Source organism: Triticum aestivum, chromosome 7D, assembly GCF_018294505.1.
Source record: "Triticum aestivum cultivar Chinese Spring chromosome 7D, IWGSC CS RefSeq v2.1, whole genome shotgun sequence".
NCBI classification, from domain to species: domain Eukaryota; kingdom Viridiplantae; phylum Streptophyta; class Magnoliopsida; order Poales; family Poaceae; genus Triticum; species Triticum aestivum.
In genome coordinates this window covers 394381058-394397666 of record NC_057814.1, presented here as the reverse complement: position 1 = coordinate 394397666, position 16609 = coordinate 394381058, and positions in this window count along the sequence as shown.

The following is a 16609-nucleotide window of genomic DNA, read 5'->3' as shown; positions in this document are numbered from 1 at the left end:
TCATGCCTCGCCGCCGCTGTATGGTACGTCGCCATTATCACCACCTTCTCTGCCCGATCTGTCCATTTTAGCTCCGGGAAAGAGTGCGCGTCCTACTTAATTGCGCATACGGGGTAGGGTTTAGGGTTCTTGGCCCTCTTTTTTGTCACGGATGGGGTGCAAATGTAGGGTTTTAGCCGTGTATGGTGAAGTTAGTGGCAGATCCAAATTAGGGTTTCATGAGGCCTTTCGATAGGTTCTTTGTAGATGAACTATTGTTGTACAGAGGTAATTAAGGTTTTGATTGCTCGAATTGTTAGTCAAAGGGTATGCCCTATTTTTTTGGCCGAAAATGTTAGCTTAAATTAGGTTACATGTGTCGACCATATGTTGTTTTGTTAATGAGATGATCGTTTGTTTGCCAGATCCCCTAAAAGAACACGCATTTGGACGTGAAAGATCATACATTTGTTTACTTGATATGCCATGAATTCCATCATTTTGTTCTAGAAATGTCTGAACTTTCAGTGTATGAACCTGTTTAAATTATCTATTTCTGAACCTGTCTGAACATTGACATTTTGGTTAGATTGGTGCAGTTACACTGAGCTGTTTGTAGCAAAGATGCTTTCAAATAGCATGGTTGTGTCATGTCTTCAAGTGGCTGAACATTTTTGTCTGAACATTGACAGTTTTGTTATTACTGTCTGAACATTGACAGTTTTGTTACACTGGTGCAGTCACATTGTTTCAAGCTCAGATGTTCTCAAATAGGATGGTTGTGTCATTGTGCAGTTGCATTGTCTCTTCCCCTCTGTTATTACTGTCTGTCTGAACATTTTGTCATTTAATTTGTTTTGCAGGCCCCCTAAGCAACCACTTCTTTATTGAGGTCATACATGGTGGCTATTTCCTATGTGCAGGCAAGCATAGGGTTATCACAAGGGCCACTCCATTTGGTATGACAACTGTGATATAGATAATTGGACACCTACAATTGTTGCCAGTCTGGTGCAGAAAATTGGGTATGAGTTTGAGGGCAGGATCAGGGCTTACTGGTGTGTTCCTGGACTGACAGTATATAAGAATGGCTTAAGAGAAATTAAGTTAGGGGACGACACAATGATAGAGAACATGAAGGATTGTGTTCTGAATGGGAACCATTTCCAGCAGATATTTCTTGATCATGATGACAACATGAGGTCATATATTTCCCCTGTTCCAGTTCATTCTGATGATGAGGATCCTCCTTTGGCCAAATTCAGTGGCCTGAGGCCTAAGAAAGAGCAAGTGCAAGAGGAGCAGTCACATCAACTGCCAGTGCAAGAGGATCATTCTGACCAAGTGCAAGAGGAGCAGTCACTTCAACTCCAAGTGCAAGAGGAAAATGCTAAGCAAGTGCAAGTGTTACAGGAGCAGACTGAGCAAGATCAATTGTATGAGGCAGAAAGTGAGGAAGAGACAGAAGAAGAGGAGTACATACCAGGTCCTCCTTAGCAAGGAGAATATATTCATACATTTCAATTTGAGTTCAGGGGCAGAAGGAAAACCTGTAGGGGTTTAAACATGGATGCAGAAGATGGAGTTGGTGATTCAACAATTATATCTTCAGCAATTCATGATTCTGATGAAGATTTCAATCCCCAACTTTTTGATTCAGATATTGATCTGCAAGATGACGATGACTTGTTTGACAGAAATGTTGATTGTGATAAAGGTAAAGGTTTAGCAATCCAAGAACAACCTGATGATCCTATTGAAGATGTGGACCTGTGTTTGCCTTCTTCTGATGAAGATAAGGTTAAGCTCAATTTCAAAATTTTAGAGAAGAAGACCTGTCTAAACCAGAGTTCCAAGTGGGCCAGACATTTGCAAGTGTTGAGTTACTGAGGAGAGCTATCAAAGAGTACATCTGTAGGGAAAGGGTTGACATTAAGTGCCCTAGAAATAATAGGAAAAGACTACAAGCCATTTGTGAAGAAGGTTGCCCTTGGTCTTTGTTTGCATCATTTGATGGTAGAACAAAATGGTTGATGGTCAAGAAATACAACCCAAAGCATACCTGCATAAAGAAATGGTCTGTGAAGTCATTCACTGCTCCCTTCATTGCTGGAAAATATATTGATTCAGAGTAGAACATGAAGAATTTTGCAAGGGTGGTTCAGAAGGACTGGAACATGGCAGCTACAAGGAGCAAACTTAGAAGGGCTAAGAGACTAGTCAAGAAGGTCCTTGAAGGAGATGAGTTAGAGCAGTACAGCAGCATGTGGGATTATGCACAAGAAGTCAGAACATCAAGCCCAGGTAGCTCTTTCTATGTGGGTTTAATGATGGCATATTTGGAAGTTGTTGTTTCTCTCTGGATGCCTGCAAAAGGGGTTTCATGCAAGCCTGCAGGCCTGCCATATGTTTAGATGGATGCCACCTGAAGAGCAAGTATGGAGGTGTTATGTTGTGTGCTATTGGGATGGATCCCAATGACTGCATTTACCCTCTGGCATTTGCAGTTGTGGAGGTAGGGAACACTGATACATGGAAATGGTTTTTGTCAAACCTGAAGAGTGACTTGGGAATACTCAGTACAGAGCCATGGACTATTATGTCAGACAAGCAAAAGGGGCTGATCAAGGGAGTGAGGTAGCACTTTCCTGATTCAAAGCATAGACATTGTGTCAGGCATATATGGCAGAATTTTCAGCAAACACACAAAGGAGATGTACTGAAGAACCAGTTATGGAAGTGTGCAAGGAGCACAACACCTGAACTGTTGGCTGCAAACATGGAGGAACTTAAGGCCATGAGCTTGGAAGCCTACACATGGCTTGAGCAACTACCACCAAACACTTGGGTCAGGGGTTTCCAAAGAGAATTGCCTAAGTGTGATATCCTTCTGAACATCAACTGTGAGGTTTTCAACAAATATATCCTTGAGGCTAGGGAGATGCTGATCAGATCAATGATTGACAAGATCAAAACCCAGCTCATGGTCAGATTCTACAATAAAAGAAAGGAGGCAGAGAACTGGCCTGGCTCTATATGCCCATAAATAAGGAAAAGAGTTGAAAAGAATATTGAGTTGTCATCTACATGCATGGTTTCAGGGGCTGGTGATGGCATTTTCCAGGTTGACAACAAGAACAGGACATACATTGTTGACATCAAGGAAGAGAGTTGTACATGCAAGAGGTGGGATCTTAGTGCAGTTCCATGTCACCATGCTATTGCATGCCGCAGACATGAAAGAATTGACCCTGAGACTTTGGTGCACTCCTGCTACAGTATTGAGGCATTCAAGCTAGCATACCAACCCATTATCAAGCCTTGCAGAGATAGGAGAGAGTGGAAGAAGATGAATGGGTGTGAAATCAAGCCACCTGTCTATGAAAAAAAGTAGGGAGGCCTTCAAACAAGAGTAGGAGAAAGCAGCCTTATGAGATTGAAAAGAAAGATGGAACCAAGGTCATGACCAGACATGGAGGCACAATAACATGCTCCTACTACCATGAATAGGGCCATAATATCAAAGGATGCAATCAGAGAAAGGTTGGCATTTTGCCAAAGAAACAAGTGAGAAGGGGGCCAAGGGCTATACCTGATGATGTGTCAGATGATGACCAACAAGCTGCTGGCCAAGTACCACATGCTGCTCAAGAAGAAGGCCAACTCCCACAGCAGGAAGTCAATCTAACACAAGATGGTGGCCAACTCACACAGGATGAGGTTAATCTAGCAGAAGATGATGCCCAAGTACCACAGCAGGAGGTCAATGTAACACAAGATGATGGCCAACTCACAGAGGAGGAGGTCCATGCTACTCAAGATGCTGCTCAAGAAGATGAAGAATATGATACACTAGTTGTATTTCAGGAAAATGCTAATCTTCTGTCCACTTCTTATCAGTTGTGTCTAATCAATTAAAATGTAGGATGCTTATCAGTTGTGTCCACCTCTTGTCTTTGAACAGGTGCAGGACTTTGGATGTACAATGCTTCACAGGATGCAGCAAGCTAGACTAGTGCCTAGAGATTACAATGAAACTACTATGCCAGATTCAACATTTATCTCAATGGCAGCTAATTCTCAAGCTACAGCACATACAACAACAACTACAACTAATGGGAGCCTGACCATGAAGCTGTTGAAGATGAAGAAGGACAAAGAAAGGCAGATGGCAGCCAGAAGAGATGCAGCACCGGAGGCTATGAATGAGTTGGCAGAGAGTAGAGCAGAGGAGGCAGAAGCAAAAAAGGCAAGAAATTGCTCTCAGGAAAGTAGAGCAGGCAGCAACAAGAAGAAGAGCAACAAAAGACAAGAAGGCTGAGGAAACAGCAGCAAGGCAGCAAGCAACATCAGCAAGGAAAGCTGCATTGCAACAAGAGAAGGAAGCAAAAGCAATTGCAGCTAAAGCAGAGGCAGCACTTAAGAGAAAAGAAGAACAAGAAGCAAAGAGAGCAGAGGCAGCACTGAAGAGGAAGGAAGATCAAGAAGCAAAGAGGAAACAGCAAGAAGAGGCCAAGAGAAGAAGAGCTGAGCAGAAGAAGCAAGCAGGGCCAAGTGGACATGTGCCCAAGAAGCAGAAAAGAGTCAATATGTTTGATCAGTTTAGATGAATCAGTAATGCTGCACTTGCAGTCATCTGATTTTTTGTCAAAAACTTCAATCTGAGTGTTTGAAACTATTCAAATGTACCAGCCATTCAGTTATTGGCTCATTCAGTTAACTGCATTTTGACTGAAATTTATGCAAGTTAGTACTCATCTCAGTTGAATGTTTTAACTTGAAAATTATGCAAGTTGATTGTTTGAGTTCATACCTTGATTCAAATGTTTTCAATCAACTGCATTTTTTGACTGAAATTTATGCAAGTTAGTACTCATCTCAGCTGAATGTTTTGACTGAAATTATGCAAGTTGATTGTCTGAGTTCATACCTTGATTGAAAACTAGGTGTAGTGCAAATGAATTGTAACTAGGTGTTTTGACCTGATCAACACCTAGGTGTAGTACACTAACCTGTAATGAATATTAATTTTTGATTGAAAAAAGACAAAAAATGGTTGGCCTGAATGTACACTAACCTAGTGCCTTGTAACTAGATGTAGTGCATTGTAACTAGGTATTTTGACTGACCTAAATGTAACTAGGTGTAGTACAAACCTGTAGTGAAAATGATTTTTTGATTGAAAAAAAACAAAAAATGGTTGGCCTGGGTCTCGAACCCAGGCCTGTGGTATGAAGAGATGAGTGCAATGCCAGTGGGATATTACTAGCAGTCTGACCAAATGCTACTTAACACACACCTTATTATTTTGTTGTGGCCCTCAGGTCCAGCGTTCATTGCACATTATGTACGGCGACCGTGCGCTGTGTTGTCTGCATGTCATTTCGGTTTCTCCTTCTCTGTCTTTAAGCCCACCCAGCCGCCGCTCTCCACTCTCCACTCACCACTCGCCACAGTCCACCCGCGTCACCTCGGTTTCTCCTCGCTCAGTCAAGAAAACCCTCGCCGCCGACCACCACACCGCCGCCGCCAACATGGAGAACAACCCCGCCTAGCAGAGGGTCATCGATGACCTCGCAGGCGACGACAAGGCGATGCGCACGGACCTGAAGGAGATCGGGAAGTGGTTCTCGAGCATTAGGATGCTGCGTCACCGCGCGTGTGGCCTCCTCAAGGTCATGACCGACGACGAGCTGGACCGCGCCATCACCGACCCCAAAGGTATCGCTCCTGCGCTCGTCCTCCGCTTCGGGATGCAGGAGATGCGCTCCAACGACCCGAGGCAGCGATCCCGGTAGTGGATGTACCGGTCCACCACCGCGCCGCAGCAGCCGGATCCCTTCTGCGTTGGCTCCCGAACGGAGCGCCTCGACAACATCGACCTGGTCGTCCACACGCCTGTCAACACGGCCTATTGGGACTGCTTCCAGCGCGATCTCCTCGTGCGCGACAACGTCTCTAATGCCGAGTCGTCCGACTCGGAGTACGACTCTGGCTACACCGCCGACTCGTCTTGGTCGACTGGCGAGCTGGACATATCGGTGGTTGTCATCTCTGACGACGAGACGGAGGAGCTGGAGGAGACGGAGGAGCCAGAGGTCCAGATGGTGGCGCCAGTCCTCGACGTGAAGGAGGGTGATAAGAAGCACCCGATCGACGTCGACCTGCTTCCAGATGTTGCAGTCATGGTCAAGCAGGAGGTGGAGGTGGTCTTGGCACTGGAAGCACATGCGGAGGTGGCAGAGAACAAGAATAAGAGGAAGATGCCAGGTGCAGACGAGGTTCGCCGGTCAGAGCGCCTGAAGAAGATGAACAACTGAAGATGCCTGAAGAAGTGAAGATGGTGGTTAGTTAGGTATGCTGAAAGTATACTATTTTTAGCATATAAGTTATAAGTAGAGATGTTTGGTTAGGTGTGCTTGTATAATGTGAGCACATAAGTTAGTTATTACTGTCTGCTGGTCTTCTTTTGGTAATGTGATGTTATGGCTACTATGTTGAGCAAGAGTTGCTGTCATTGTTGCATCTTCAGTTGTCAGTACTATGGGATGTTGTCAGTACTATGGAATGTTATCTGCTGGTTTGACAAGTACTATGAAATGCATCTTCAGTTGTCAGTTACTATGTTGAGCAAGTGTTGCTGTCATTGTTGCTACTATGTTGAGCAATTGTTTCTGTGTGTTGTCAGTGTTGATGTCATTGTTAGGTATGCTGAATGTTGTCAGCTAACTGAGTGTTGATGTTTAACTGAATGTTGTCAAAATTCAGTTAAGCATTTATGTCTTTTGTCAACACCAAATAAACATCAACTAAATGAATTCTTGAAGTTATTATCTGTGTCATTCAAAATTTAGTTAGCCATCTCCAAGTGGAAATTAGTTATCTTTGCATATGTGGTTAGCTGCTGGATAAACAAATTCACTTGACAAACAAAACCATCAAGCTAGAAATTGAGCATCTAGTACAACATCAGGTCAATCAAATTCATTAAGCATCTAGTACAACATCTGGAAACTGGAAATTAGTTAAATCATTCAGCATCTAGTACAACATCAGCTCAATCAAAATCATCCAGCATCCCCTTAAGCTTCCTTATCTTCTCCTTGGTGTCCTCTTTGTGTTTGAACAAGTCACCAATCATGTATTCAAGCTTTCTCTTCTCTTGCTTTAATTTATCCCTCTCTCCAATGACTTGGTCCCTCTCCTGCATGACTTGATCTCTCTCTTTTTCTGCCTTAGCACTGAATACCTCATGAATGCTTGTTACTGTTTTGTCATTCATCTTCCTCTTCTCAAGCTCTTCCCTAAGATCAGCCATAGCAATTTGTGTGTTGCCTAATTGGCTAATTGCCTGGTCCTTCTCAACCACCATAGTAGCAAAATCAAGTTTGAAATTGCTAAGGTCTTTTTCCAACTTCTTCTTCTCTTCCATAATCTTCAAGTTTTCCTCAAGATTCAGAACATTTTGTCTGAGATTCTGTTTTGTCTCCTCTTCATACATGCTCCATATCCTAGCTAGGCTCATCTTCATAGCATCAGGCCACTCAGGGTCAACCCACTCCACATAATTGCAGCTAGGTACTTCCTATGAATTTAAAACAAACATAAATTCAGTTAACTAATCAAGAAATTAAGTTAACTACTCAAAAAATTCAGTTAACTACACATAGCACTTTAATGGCATACAAATTGACTACTGAAGAAATAACTAAAATTTGAGCTATTTAAATTTTTGACAGTGTGAATGAATTTGTTCTAACCTTCTGGGCACAGGTTAGGAACCTCCTACCAGTATCAACTAATTCAAATGCCACAACCTTCTCACACAAAGTTCCATGCTGACATATAAAACTAGGCAAATCTATGGCCAGGCCTCTCCATTCCTCACAGAAGGTTGTGGCAGGAGCCTAAAATAAATTCAGATTGGATTCAGAATGAACAAAGAAACCCTAGTTGATGTAGGGTGGAACCCTATACGGCCGATCTTTCACGAAAGGAGCGGATCCCAACAACGAACACAAAGAACATGAGGGAAAACATGAGAGAATCACTCAAACCAACAAGAACAATCACACATGTGCTAGATCCTCGAAACATGAGAGGAGATACAAGATCCACAATTATAAAAGGATGATACAAAGGTAACCGGTTCTTCTCCGTGAGGAGGTCTTGATGGGGCCACCCAAGAGGGGGTCTTGAATCCAACGTGGATCTTCTTCGAAGAGGGGTCGCGGTCTCTCTCAAGGAGTAGATCCGTATGGATGAGTGAGGCTCTATCTCACAGATGAGCTATCACAACGATAACCCTAGAAAGAGGGAGGAGGAGGTGTATATATAGTCTAGGTGGGCGAAGGGGCAAATGGGCCTCGACCCTTTACTGTGTGCAGACAATCGGGGCCGGATGTCCGGGCCTTCAGGAGGAGCCGGATGTCCGGGCTGGGGGCGGATATCCGGGATGGGGGCCGGATGTCCAGGCTGGCGTGGTTATCCTTGACGCTCTCTGGATAGACGGGGTCCGGATGTCCGGGCGATGGGCCGGATGTCCGGAGGCTCGTGACGGGCCGGACGTCCGGGCTGGGGGTCCGGATGTCCGGGTTGGCAAGGTCGGCCTCGGTGCTCTCTGGATAGAGGGTGCCGGATTTCTGGGCTTCGGGCCGGATTTCCGGGCTGGGCCGGATGTCCGAGGCCTGTAGGTACTTGTCGGCTTGGCGGATGCTATGGGCGATGCTTCAGGAGCCGGATGTCCGGGGTCGTGGCCGGATGTCCGGGGCCTGGAAGCTGTTCTTGACTCCTTCCATTGGTTCTCTTCGTCTGTGAACTTGGGGACTTGTACATCTTCACGTGCATCTTCGAGAGGGTCCTCTTGATACCTAATCATGCACAACATCTCGGACTTAGGTAGTAGCCATGTCTCGAGTGGATCATATGTGATATCACAAAGGAAGGAAGTCACCTCGTTCTCGAGAGCTCTAGCTCGTGCTCGTGTCATCGGTCCTCTTGGCACTTGGTGAGATGATGGTAGGTCCATGGGGATGACCATAGGATGCTCCGCATCATCTCCCCTCCCTTGGGAAAGATCCGACCTTGGATCGAAATCCTCATCACCATGGTACGTGGAGAGATCTTTGATGTTGAAGATGTCGCTCACGGAGTACTTGTCGCGTGGGATGTCTATCTTGTAGGCATTATTGTTGTAGCGTGCAAGCACCTTGAAGGGTCCATCGGCTCGTGGTATAAGTTTGGACTTGCGTTCATTGGGGAAGCGGTCCTTGCGAAGGTGTAACCACACAAGATCTCCAACGTTGAATATCATGGGTTGCTTGTTGACGTTGAGCTTGGTCATGAGTCGTTGTACGTGGCGCTTCATGGTGTGTCTTGTATCTTCATGCATCTTCTTGAGGTAGTTGACTCGGGTACTCGTGTCCATATTTGTGCGCTCTTGTAGCGGTAGAGGAAGAATGTACAATGGGGACAACGGGTTGAAGCCGTAGACGACCTCGAAGGGGGACTTGCCAGTAGTCGAATGTCTTGCATGGTTGTAGGCGTACTCGGAGATAGGTAGGCACTCCTCCCACTCCTTGATGTTCTTCTTTATCAACACACGTAGGAGAGTGGAGAGCGTGTGGTTCGTCACCTCCGTTTGGCCGTCGGTTTGAGGATGGTATGCCGAAGAGAACAAGAGCTTGATTCCGAGCTTGGCGCATAAGGTCTTCCAAAAGTAACTCAAGAACTTAACGTCGCGGTCCGAGACAATCGTCTTTGGCACTCCACGTAGGCGCAAGATTTCCCTAAAAAAAGATTTGCAACATGTGAAGCATCGTCTATCTTTTTGCATGGTATGAATTGTGCCATTTTAGAGAATCGGTCCACAACAACAAAGATGGAATCCTTTCCATTTCTAGTTCTAGGCAAACCGAGGACAAAATCCATGCTAATATCTTCCCATGGTTGGTACGGAATTGGAAGAGGCATATAGAGTTCATGAGATTGAGCTTTAGACTTAGCTTTGCGACATGTAGAGCATCGGTTGGCGAAGCGGTTGACGTTGTGAAACATCTTGGGCCAAAAATAGTTCTTGGAGAGCGTAGCAAATGTCTTGTCGCGTCCAAAGTGTCCCATTAGTCCTCCTCCATGAGATTCTTGCAAAAGCAACAAACGAAGAGAAGACTCGGGGATGCAAAGTTTGTTAGCTCTCATAAGATAATCATCGTTGATGTAATAGCATTCCCAAGATGTATGCGTCAAACACTTGGCATAAGGAATAGCAAAAGTAGGATCATGCGCATACAAGTCTTTTATGTGCTCAAAGCAAATGACATTCAATTCAAGTTGAGTAACAAGCATGCATATACGGGAAAGTGCATCCGCCACAACATTTTCCTTACCTTTAATATACTTGATGACATAAGAAAAAGACTCAATGAACTCACTCCACTTAGCATGACACTTGTTCAACTTAGTTTGACCCTTAAGGTAATTAAGCGTTTCATGATCGGTATGGAGGACAAATTCATGAGGGCGAAGATAATGTTCCCATTCACGCAAAACTCGCACAAAAGCATATAGCTCTTTGTCATAGATGGGGTAATTGAGTTGTGCTCCAGAGAGTTTCTCGCTAAAGTAAGCTATGCGGCGCTTCTCTTGCATTAACACACCTCCTGTGCCATTACCACTAGCATCGCAATGAATTTCAAAAGGTTTGCCAAAGTTGGGTAATGCAATCACAGGAGCATGAGTAAGCAAATTCTTAAGCTCATTGAATGCACTATCTTGCGATGGTCCCCAAACAAAGGGTGCATTCTTCTTGCTCAAAGCATGTAAAGGAGATGCAATAGTGCTAAAATCCTTCACAAATCTATGGTAGAAACCGGCTAAAGCAAGGAAACTACGCACTTGTTGCAAATTGGTTGGTTGGGGCCAAGTTTTAATAGCATTGATCTTAGATTCATCAACATGAACACCCTTAGAAGATACTACAAAACCCAAGAAAACAAGCTTATCAACACCAAAAAGGCATTTGTCCATGTTAGCATAGAGACGCTCTTTTCGAAGAGTTTGTAACACGGTGCGAAGGTGGGTGACATGATCTTTGAGAGATTTGCTAAAAACAAGGATATCGTCGAAGTAGACCACAACGAACTCACCAATGTAAGGGTGAAACACATAATGCATAAAACGCATGAAAGTACCGGGTGCTTCCGATAAACCCATAGGCATGACTAACCACTCATACAAACCAAACTTTGTGTCGGTGTACAAACGAAGGGGCGCACCTTTGTACCCCTTTACCTATGCACGGGCAGTCGGAGCCGCGCCCACGGCCACACCAAGCAGAGCAGGGGAGGTGAACCAAGGTGAAGCCAAAGCCCGAGGCAGCTAGAGCAACGCCAAGACCAAGGACGCAAAGAAGCAGAAGGGCGGAGCAGTTTCCCCGGCAAGACCCTTGCCGGGGACGGCCTCAGCAGCCCCGGCAAGGCCCTCGCCGGGGCAGCACGCCCAAACACCTACAAAGCGAGCCACCCTTGAGCCCACACCATCAACCACGTTGGGCCAGGGCTCGAGAGGCACCTCTGTGGTGGCATGCAGATCTTTGTGAAGGCAAGAAGAGCTCAAGATCAGATGAGGATTAAAAGACGACGACCCTCGGCAAGATCCTTGCTGAGGAAGGCCACTAGATCCCCGGCAAGGTCCTTGTCGGGGACGACATGCGCCACGGCAAGACCCTTGCCGGGCCACCCGGCAAGGCCCTCACCGAGGACGCCAGCAGGGCAACTGCCAGGCCCGCACCAACCAAGTTTCCACCAATGTTCGCATGCAGCTGCCAGCTCAACCAGCTGAGCAGGCACCTGCGTGGCAACATGCAGCTCCCGGGCCAACTCGTCAAGCGCCTGTGTGGCGGCATGCAGATCTTCGTGGAGGCTCCACCACCGCGCCACCTCAGCTGTCTGCCTGCCTACATGGCGCCGCATGCATCACTGGCCGGGGTGCGTGTCGAAGCGAGGAGGAGCGGCGACGGATGGGACGGGCCTCGCCCCCGTCCCCGATAAAGCTAGGGGACACCTCAGCAGCGCATTAAATGCGTCTTGTCCTGTAATACGAGCGATAAGCTCGCAATACTGTACGCCTTTCCACCTCCTGTATGCCACTGTGGCAGCCCCTTTCGACTATAAAAGGAGGCCCATGGCATACTGGAGGGGGATTCGGCTCTTTGGGACCGCGCACCCCACCGTAGATAGTTCGAGAGCTCAAGAACTCTCTGAAATGCACCCACCAAAGCAGGACAGGGTTTTACGCATCCTCGCGGCCCAAACCTAGGTAAACGATCCTTGTGCTAATTACTAATCTTGCTCTTCTCGCAACCCTGCGCCCCGGCAACCGTAGTAGGGATTCTTGTGATCCCATAGGTATTGTTCCACACCGGCATCTTTGGCGCGCCAGGTAGGGGGCGTAATTGTGAGAATCTGGTCTGGTAGTTAGCCTAGCAGTTCTTCGTCGCCATGGCTCCCAAGAAGAAGACGGCCGCGGCGGTCGGCTCATCGGGAGCCGAACGGCCCGTGCCAGTGCGGGCAAGCAGTGGGCCGGTCGCGGACAGGACCCAGGCCGCGGTCCGCGATCACCATTATCGCCCTGGCAGTCAGAGCCTGGCGAGCGGCGTCGTTCGCGTGCCAGACGACCGGCCGCACGTCGCCAGATCCAAAGACGGAGCTGGGCCCTCCAGGAGTGTCGTTGTGCCACCCCCGGGCGGCGCAGCGACCTCCAAGACGCCCACGCCGGCGACCACTGTGCGCTCTTCCCATGGTGTGCGCGACAAGCAGCGTTACCATGCTGGTGACCTCGGCCACCGCCGTGGGAAGAGCCATGTGCGTCGTCCGCGGGATGAAGGAGTTCAGCCTGCCCGCCGAGATGCTGGCGAAAATGGCGCGCGGCCGCTGGGTCGTGACGGCGCTCCTTCTAACGTGGTTAGAAGTCGAAGCGCGCCGCGATCCACGCAGCTGTCGCCGCCGCCCACGCCAGCAGAAGCTTTGGCGCGTGCGCAGCTGCTCCTCAACTTCCCTCCCGCTGCAGAGAAGCTCGACGAGTGGAGGGCCACCATCCGGAGCCTCGTCGCCATCGCCAACAAAGACGATCCGCGACCGGCGGGGCCTTCGGGTCGGCGCCCCACCGAGCCACCACATGCTGGCGATGGGAGGACCGGGGGAGCTGCGGCCACGGTGCACTCTCCTCCTCCTCGCCAGCCGCCGCGGTCGTCTGCCCGTCGAGACGACGCTTGTGATAACATCTCTGTAGCGTCGTTCGACCCGCGGACCTGCCGCAACCAGCGCCAAGTTCTTCGAGAACGAGCTCACAAAGATGCTCGGACTACTATTGAGCGCCGGCGTGATACACGCCACCAGTCAGACAAGCGGGCGGGACCCGCTATGGACCACCCAACACCGGGGGGCTCCGGCGGCCTACCTTACGAGGTGGGCTGCCCGGCCTTTACCCGTGAGCTGCGGCAGTTCCAGTGGCCGTCCCACCGCACGTTCAAGCCTGACGTCGGCGAGAAGTACACTGGCAAGACCCATCCGTCCGAGTTCCTCAGCATCTACACCATCGCGATGCAGGCGGCCGGAGCTTGCGACGACAAGGTGCTTGCCAATTATTTCCCGCTGGCACTGAAGCCCAATGTTATGTCTTGGTTGATGCACTTGCCGGCGGATTCCATTTCTTCTTGGTCAGATCTGTGCCATGAGTTCGTTGGCGCCTTCACAGGAGGCCACCAAGCTCATGGCCAGGCCAGTGATCTGCACATCATTCCCCAGAAGGAAGGGGAAACCCTGCGCAAGTACATCCAGAGATTCAGCCGGGTGCAGTACAACATCCCCGACGTTCATCCCGCCGCTGTGATCAGCGCGTTCCATCAGAACGTGCGCAACCGCAAGATGCGCAAAGAGCTGGCGATGACCAAGGTTAAGGATGTGGCCGAGCTCTACGTTCTGGCCGATAGATGCGCCCGGGCCGAAGAGGGAAGGAAGTACCCCGGCGAAGACGCCGGCGCGGAAACCGACTCTACTGACGAAGATGCCGCCACCCCGATGAAGAAGGGCCAGTGTCGCAACAGGAAACGCAAGGGCAAGGGCGTACTTGCCGTCGAGGGGTCTGACGACACCGGCACTGCCAAGAAGGTCAAGGCAGACGGCCCCGGCAAGGAGATTGCAGGGTGCACCGCTTGCCGGGCCTTAGCAGCTGCCGACAAGCCAGGGGGCTCCGGCAAGCAATACTGCAAGATCCACCGCACCAAGGGCCACGACCTCCAGAACTACCGACAAGTCGAGCTGCTTGCTGAGAAGCAAAAAGCTGAGTACGAGAGGCGGGACAAAGAGAAAGGTCAGGATGGTGCCGAGGGATCCGGCAAGAAGCGTGGCGGCCAAGGAAGCCGCCCCGGCAATGACAACCAGCAAGAGAGGCCCGCCCGGGGCCGTGACAAGAAACAAGAAGACGATGATCACGACGAGGACGACGAGTCCGGTGAGCAAGAGTTCCAGAAGGCTACGGAGGCCATGTGCGTCGATGGTGGCGCCTCGTTGCACACTTCTCACCGCCAGCTCAAACAGTGGGCGCGTGAGATTACAGCAGCGGAGCCGTCGTTCGACGCTCAGAAGCCGCTGAAGTGGTCCAGCACGCCCCTCATCTTTGACGCCGAGGACCACCCTGACCGCATAACCGTGGTCGGATGTTTGCCATTGTTGGTCTCGCCAACGATACGCAACCTCAAGGTGAACAAGATGTTGGTTGACGGCGGGGCCGGCCTGAACTTGATCTCGCCTGTCGTGATCAAAAGGCTGCAAATTCCTGATGGAGACCTCGAGGAAACGGGCATGTTTCAAGGGGTCAATCCGGGGAGGAGCCAGCCGAAGGGGAAGGTCACACTGCCCGTGACGTTTGGAGGAGAGTTGAACTACAGGACAGAGAGGATCGTCTTCGACGTGGCCGAGATCCCCTTGCCCTACAACGGGATCCTCGGCCGCCCGGCACTAGCCAAGTTCATGGCGGTGTCAGACTACGCCTACAACATGCTAAAGATGCCCGGGCCGTTGACCATCATCTCCGTCCCCTCCGACAAGAAGGACGCGCTGATTTGCGCCGACCAACTCTACCGGGAAGCAGTTGCAGCAGCTGCCGTCAAGGCACCTGCTCCTGCCGCTGAAGGCCCGGGAGGGAAGAAGAAGCCCGGCAAGACCTCTCGCACCCACTCCGGCAAGCACACCTCTTCGGAGTGTTGCACTACCGTCGAGGACGTGCCAGAGAGCTCTACCGGCAAGAGCAAGAAATCCAGAGCCGAGCCGCCGCAGACCAAGAAGGTGTCCGCCAGGGAGGACGGCACGGGAGGGGCCTTCACCATAGGCTCCACCCTCGACAGCAAATAGGAAGGCGCGCTCGTCACCTTCCTGCGGGCGAATGTCGACGTGTTTGCGTGGCAAGCATCCGACATCCCCGGTGTTCCCAGGGAGGTGATTGAGCACCACCTAGCTGTCTGCCCTCATGCGCGGCCCGTCAAGCAGAAGGTCAGAAAGCAGGCTCTGGAGAGGCAGGAGTTCATCACAGAGGAGATCAGGAAGTTGGAAGCGGCAGGTTTGGTGAGAGGAGTGCTCCACCCGACGTGGTTGGCCAATCCGGTAGTGGTGCGCAAGGCAAATGGGAAGTGGAGGCTGTGTATTGATTACACAGATATCAATAAGGCTTGTCCTAAAGACCCCTTCCCGTTGCCGCGCATCGACCAGATTGTTGACTCCACGGCCGGGTGTGATCTGTTGTCATTCCTCGACGCCTACTCAGGCTATCACCAAATCTTCATGACAAGAGAGGATGAAGAGAAGACAACATTCATCACCCCATGTGGTAAGTATTGCTTTTTACGGATGCCTTTCGGGTTGAAGAGTGCTGGCACGACGTTTGCAAGAGCAGTCCAAATTGGTTTTGAACCTCAGCTCCATAGAAATATGGAGGCATACATGGATGACATAGTGGTCAAAACCAAGGACGGGCCAACTCTTGTGCAAGATCTGGAAAAGACATTTGCCAACCTGCGCAAGATCAACCTTAAGCTGAACCCTGAGAAGTGTGTCTTCGGCGTTCCGTCCGGCAAGCTTCTCGGATTCTTTGTGTCATAGCGCGGGATCGAGGCAAACCCAGACAAAATCAAAGCTATGGAGCAGATTGAGGCGCCCAAGCGGATTAAAGATGTACGTCGGCTCACTGGCTGTGTTGCCGCCATGAGCCAATTCATCTCCAAGTCCGCCGAGCGTGCCCTTCCCTTCTTCAAGATCTTGAAGAAGGCAGGCCCAGTGGAGTGGACCCTAGAAGCCGAGACGGAGTTGCAGGATCTGAAGAAATACCTTTCCTCCATGCCAATACTGGTTGCGCCTAAACCACAAGAGCCGTCGCTGCTATATCTAGCGACGACGAATCAAGTGGTCAGCGCCGCACTGGTGGCACAGAGGGAGGTTGATGAAGAGGTAGTGGCGACGGCAGAACTAGCACGGCAAGGCCCCCGGCAGAGTCTGATGCCACCGAGGCAGTGCCTGCGCAGTCGGTTGAGGTGGTGCAGAAGAAGAAGATGATGTAGCACCCAGTTTACTTTGTCAGCTCC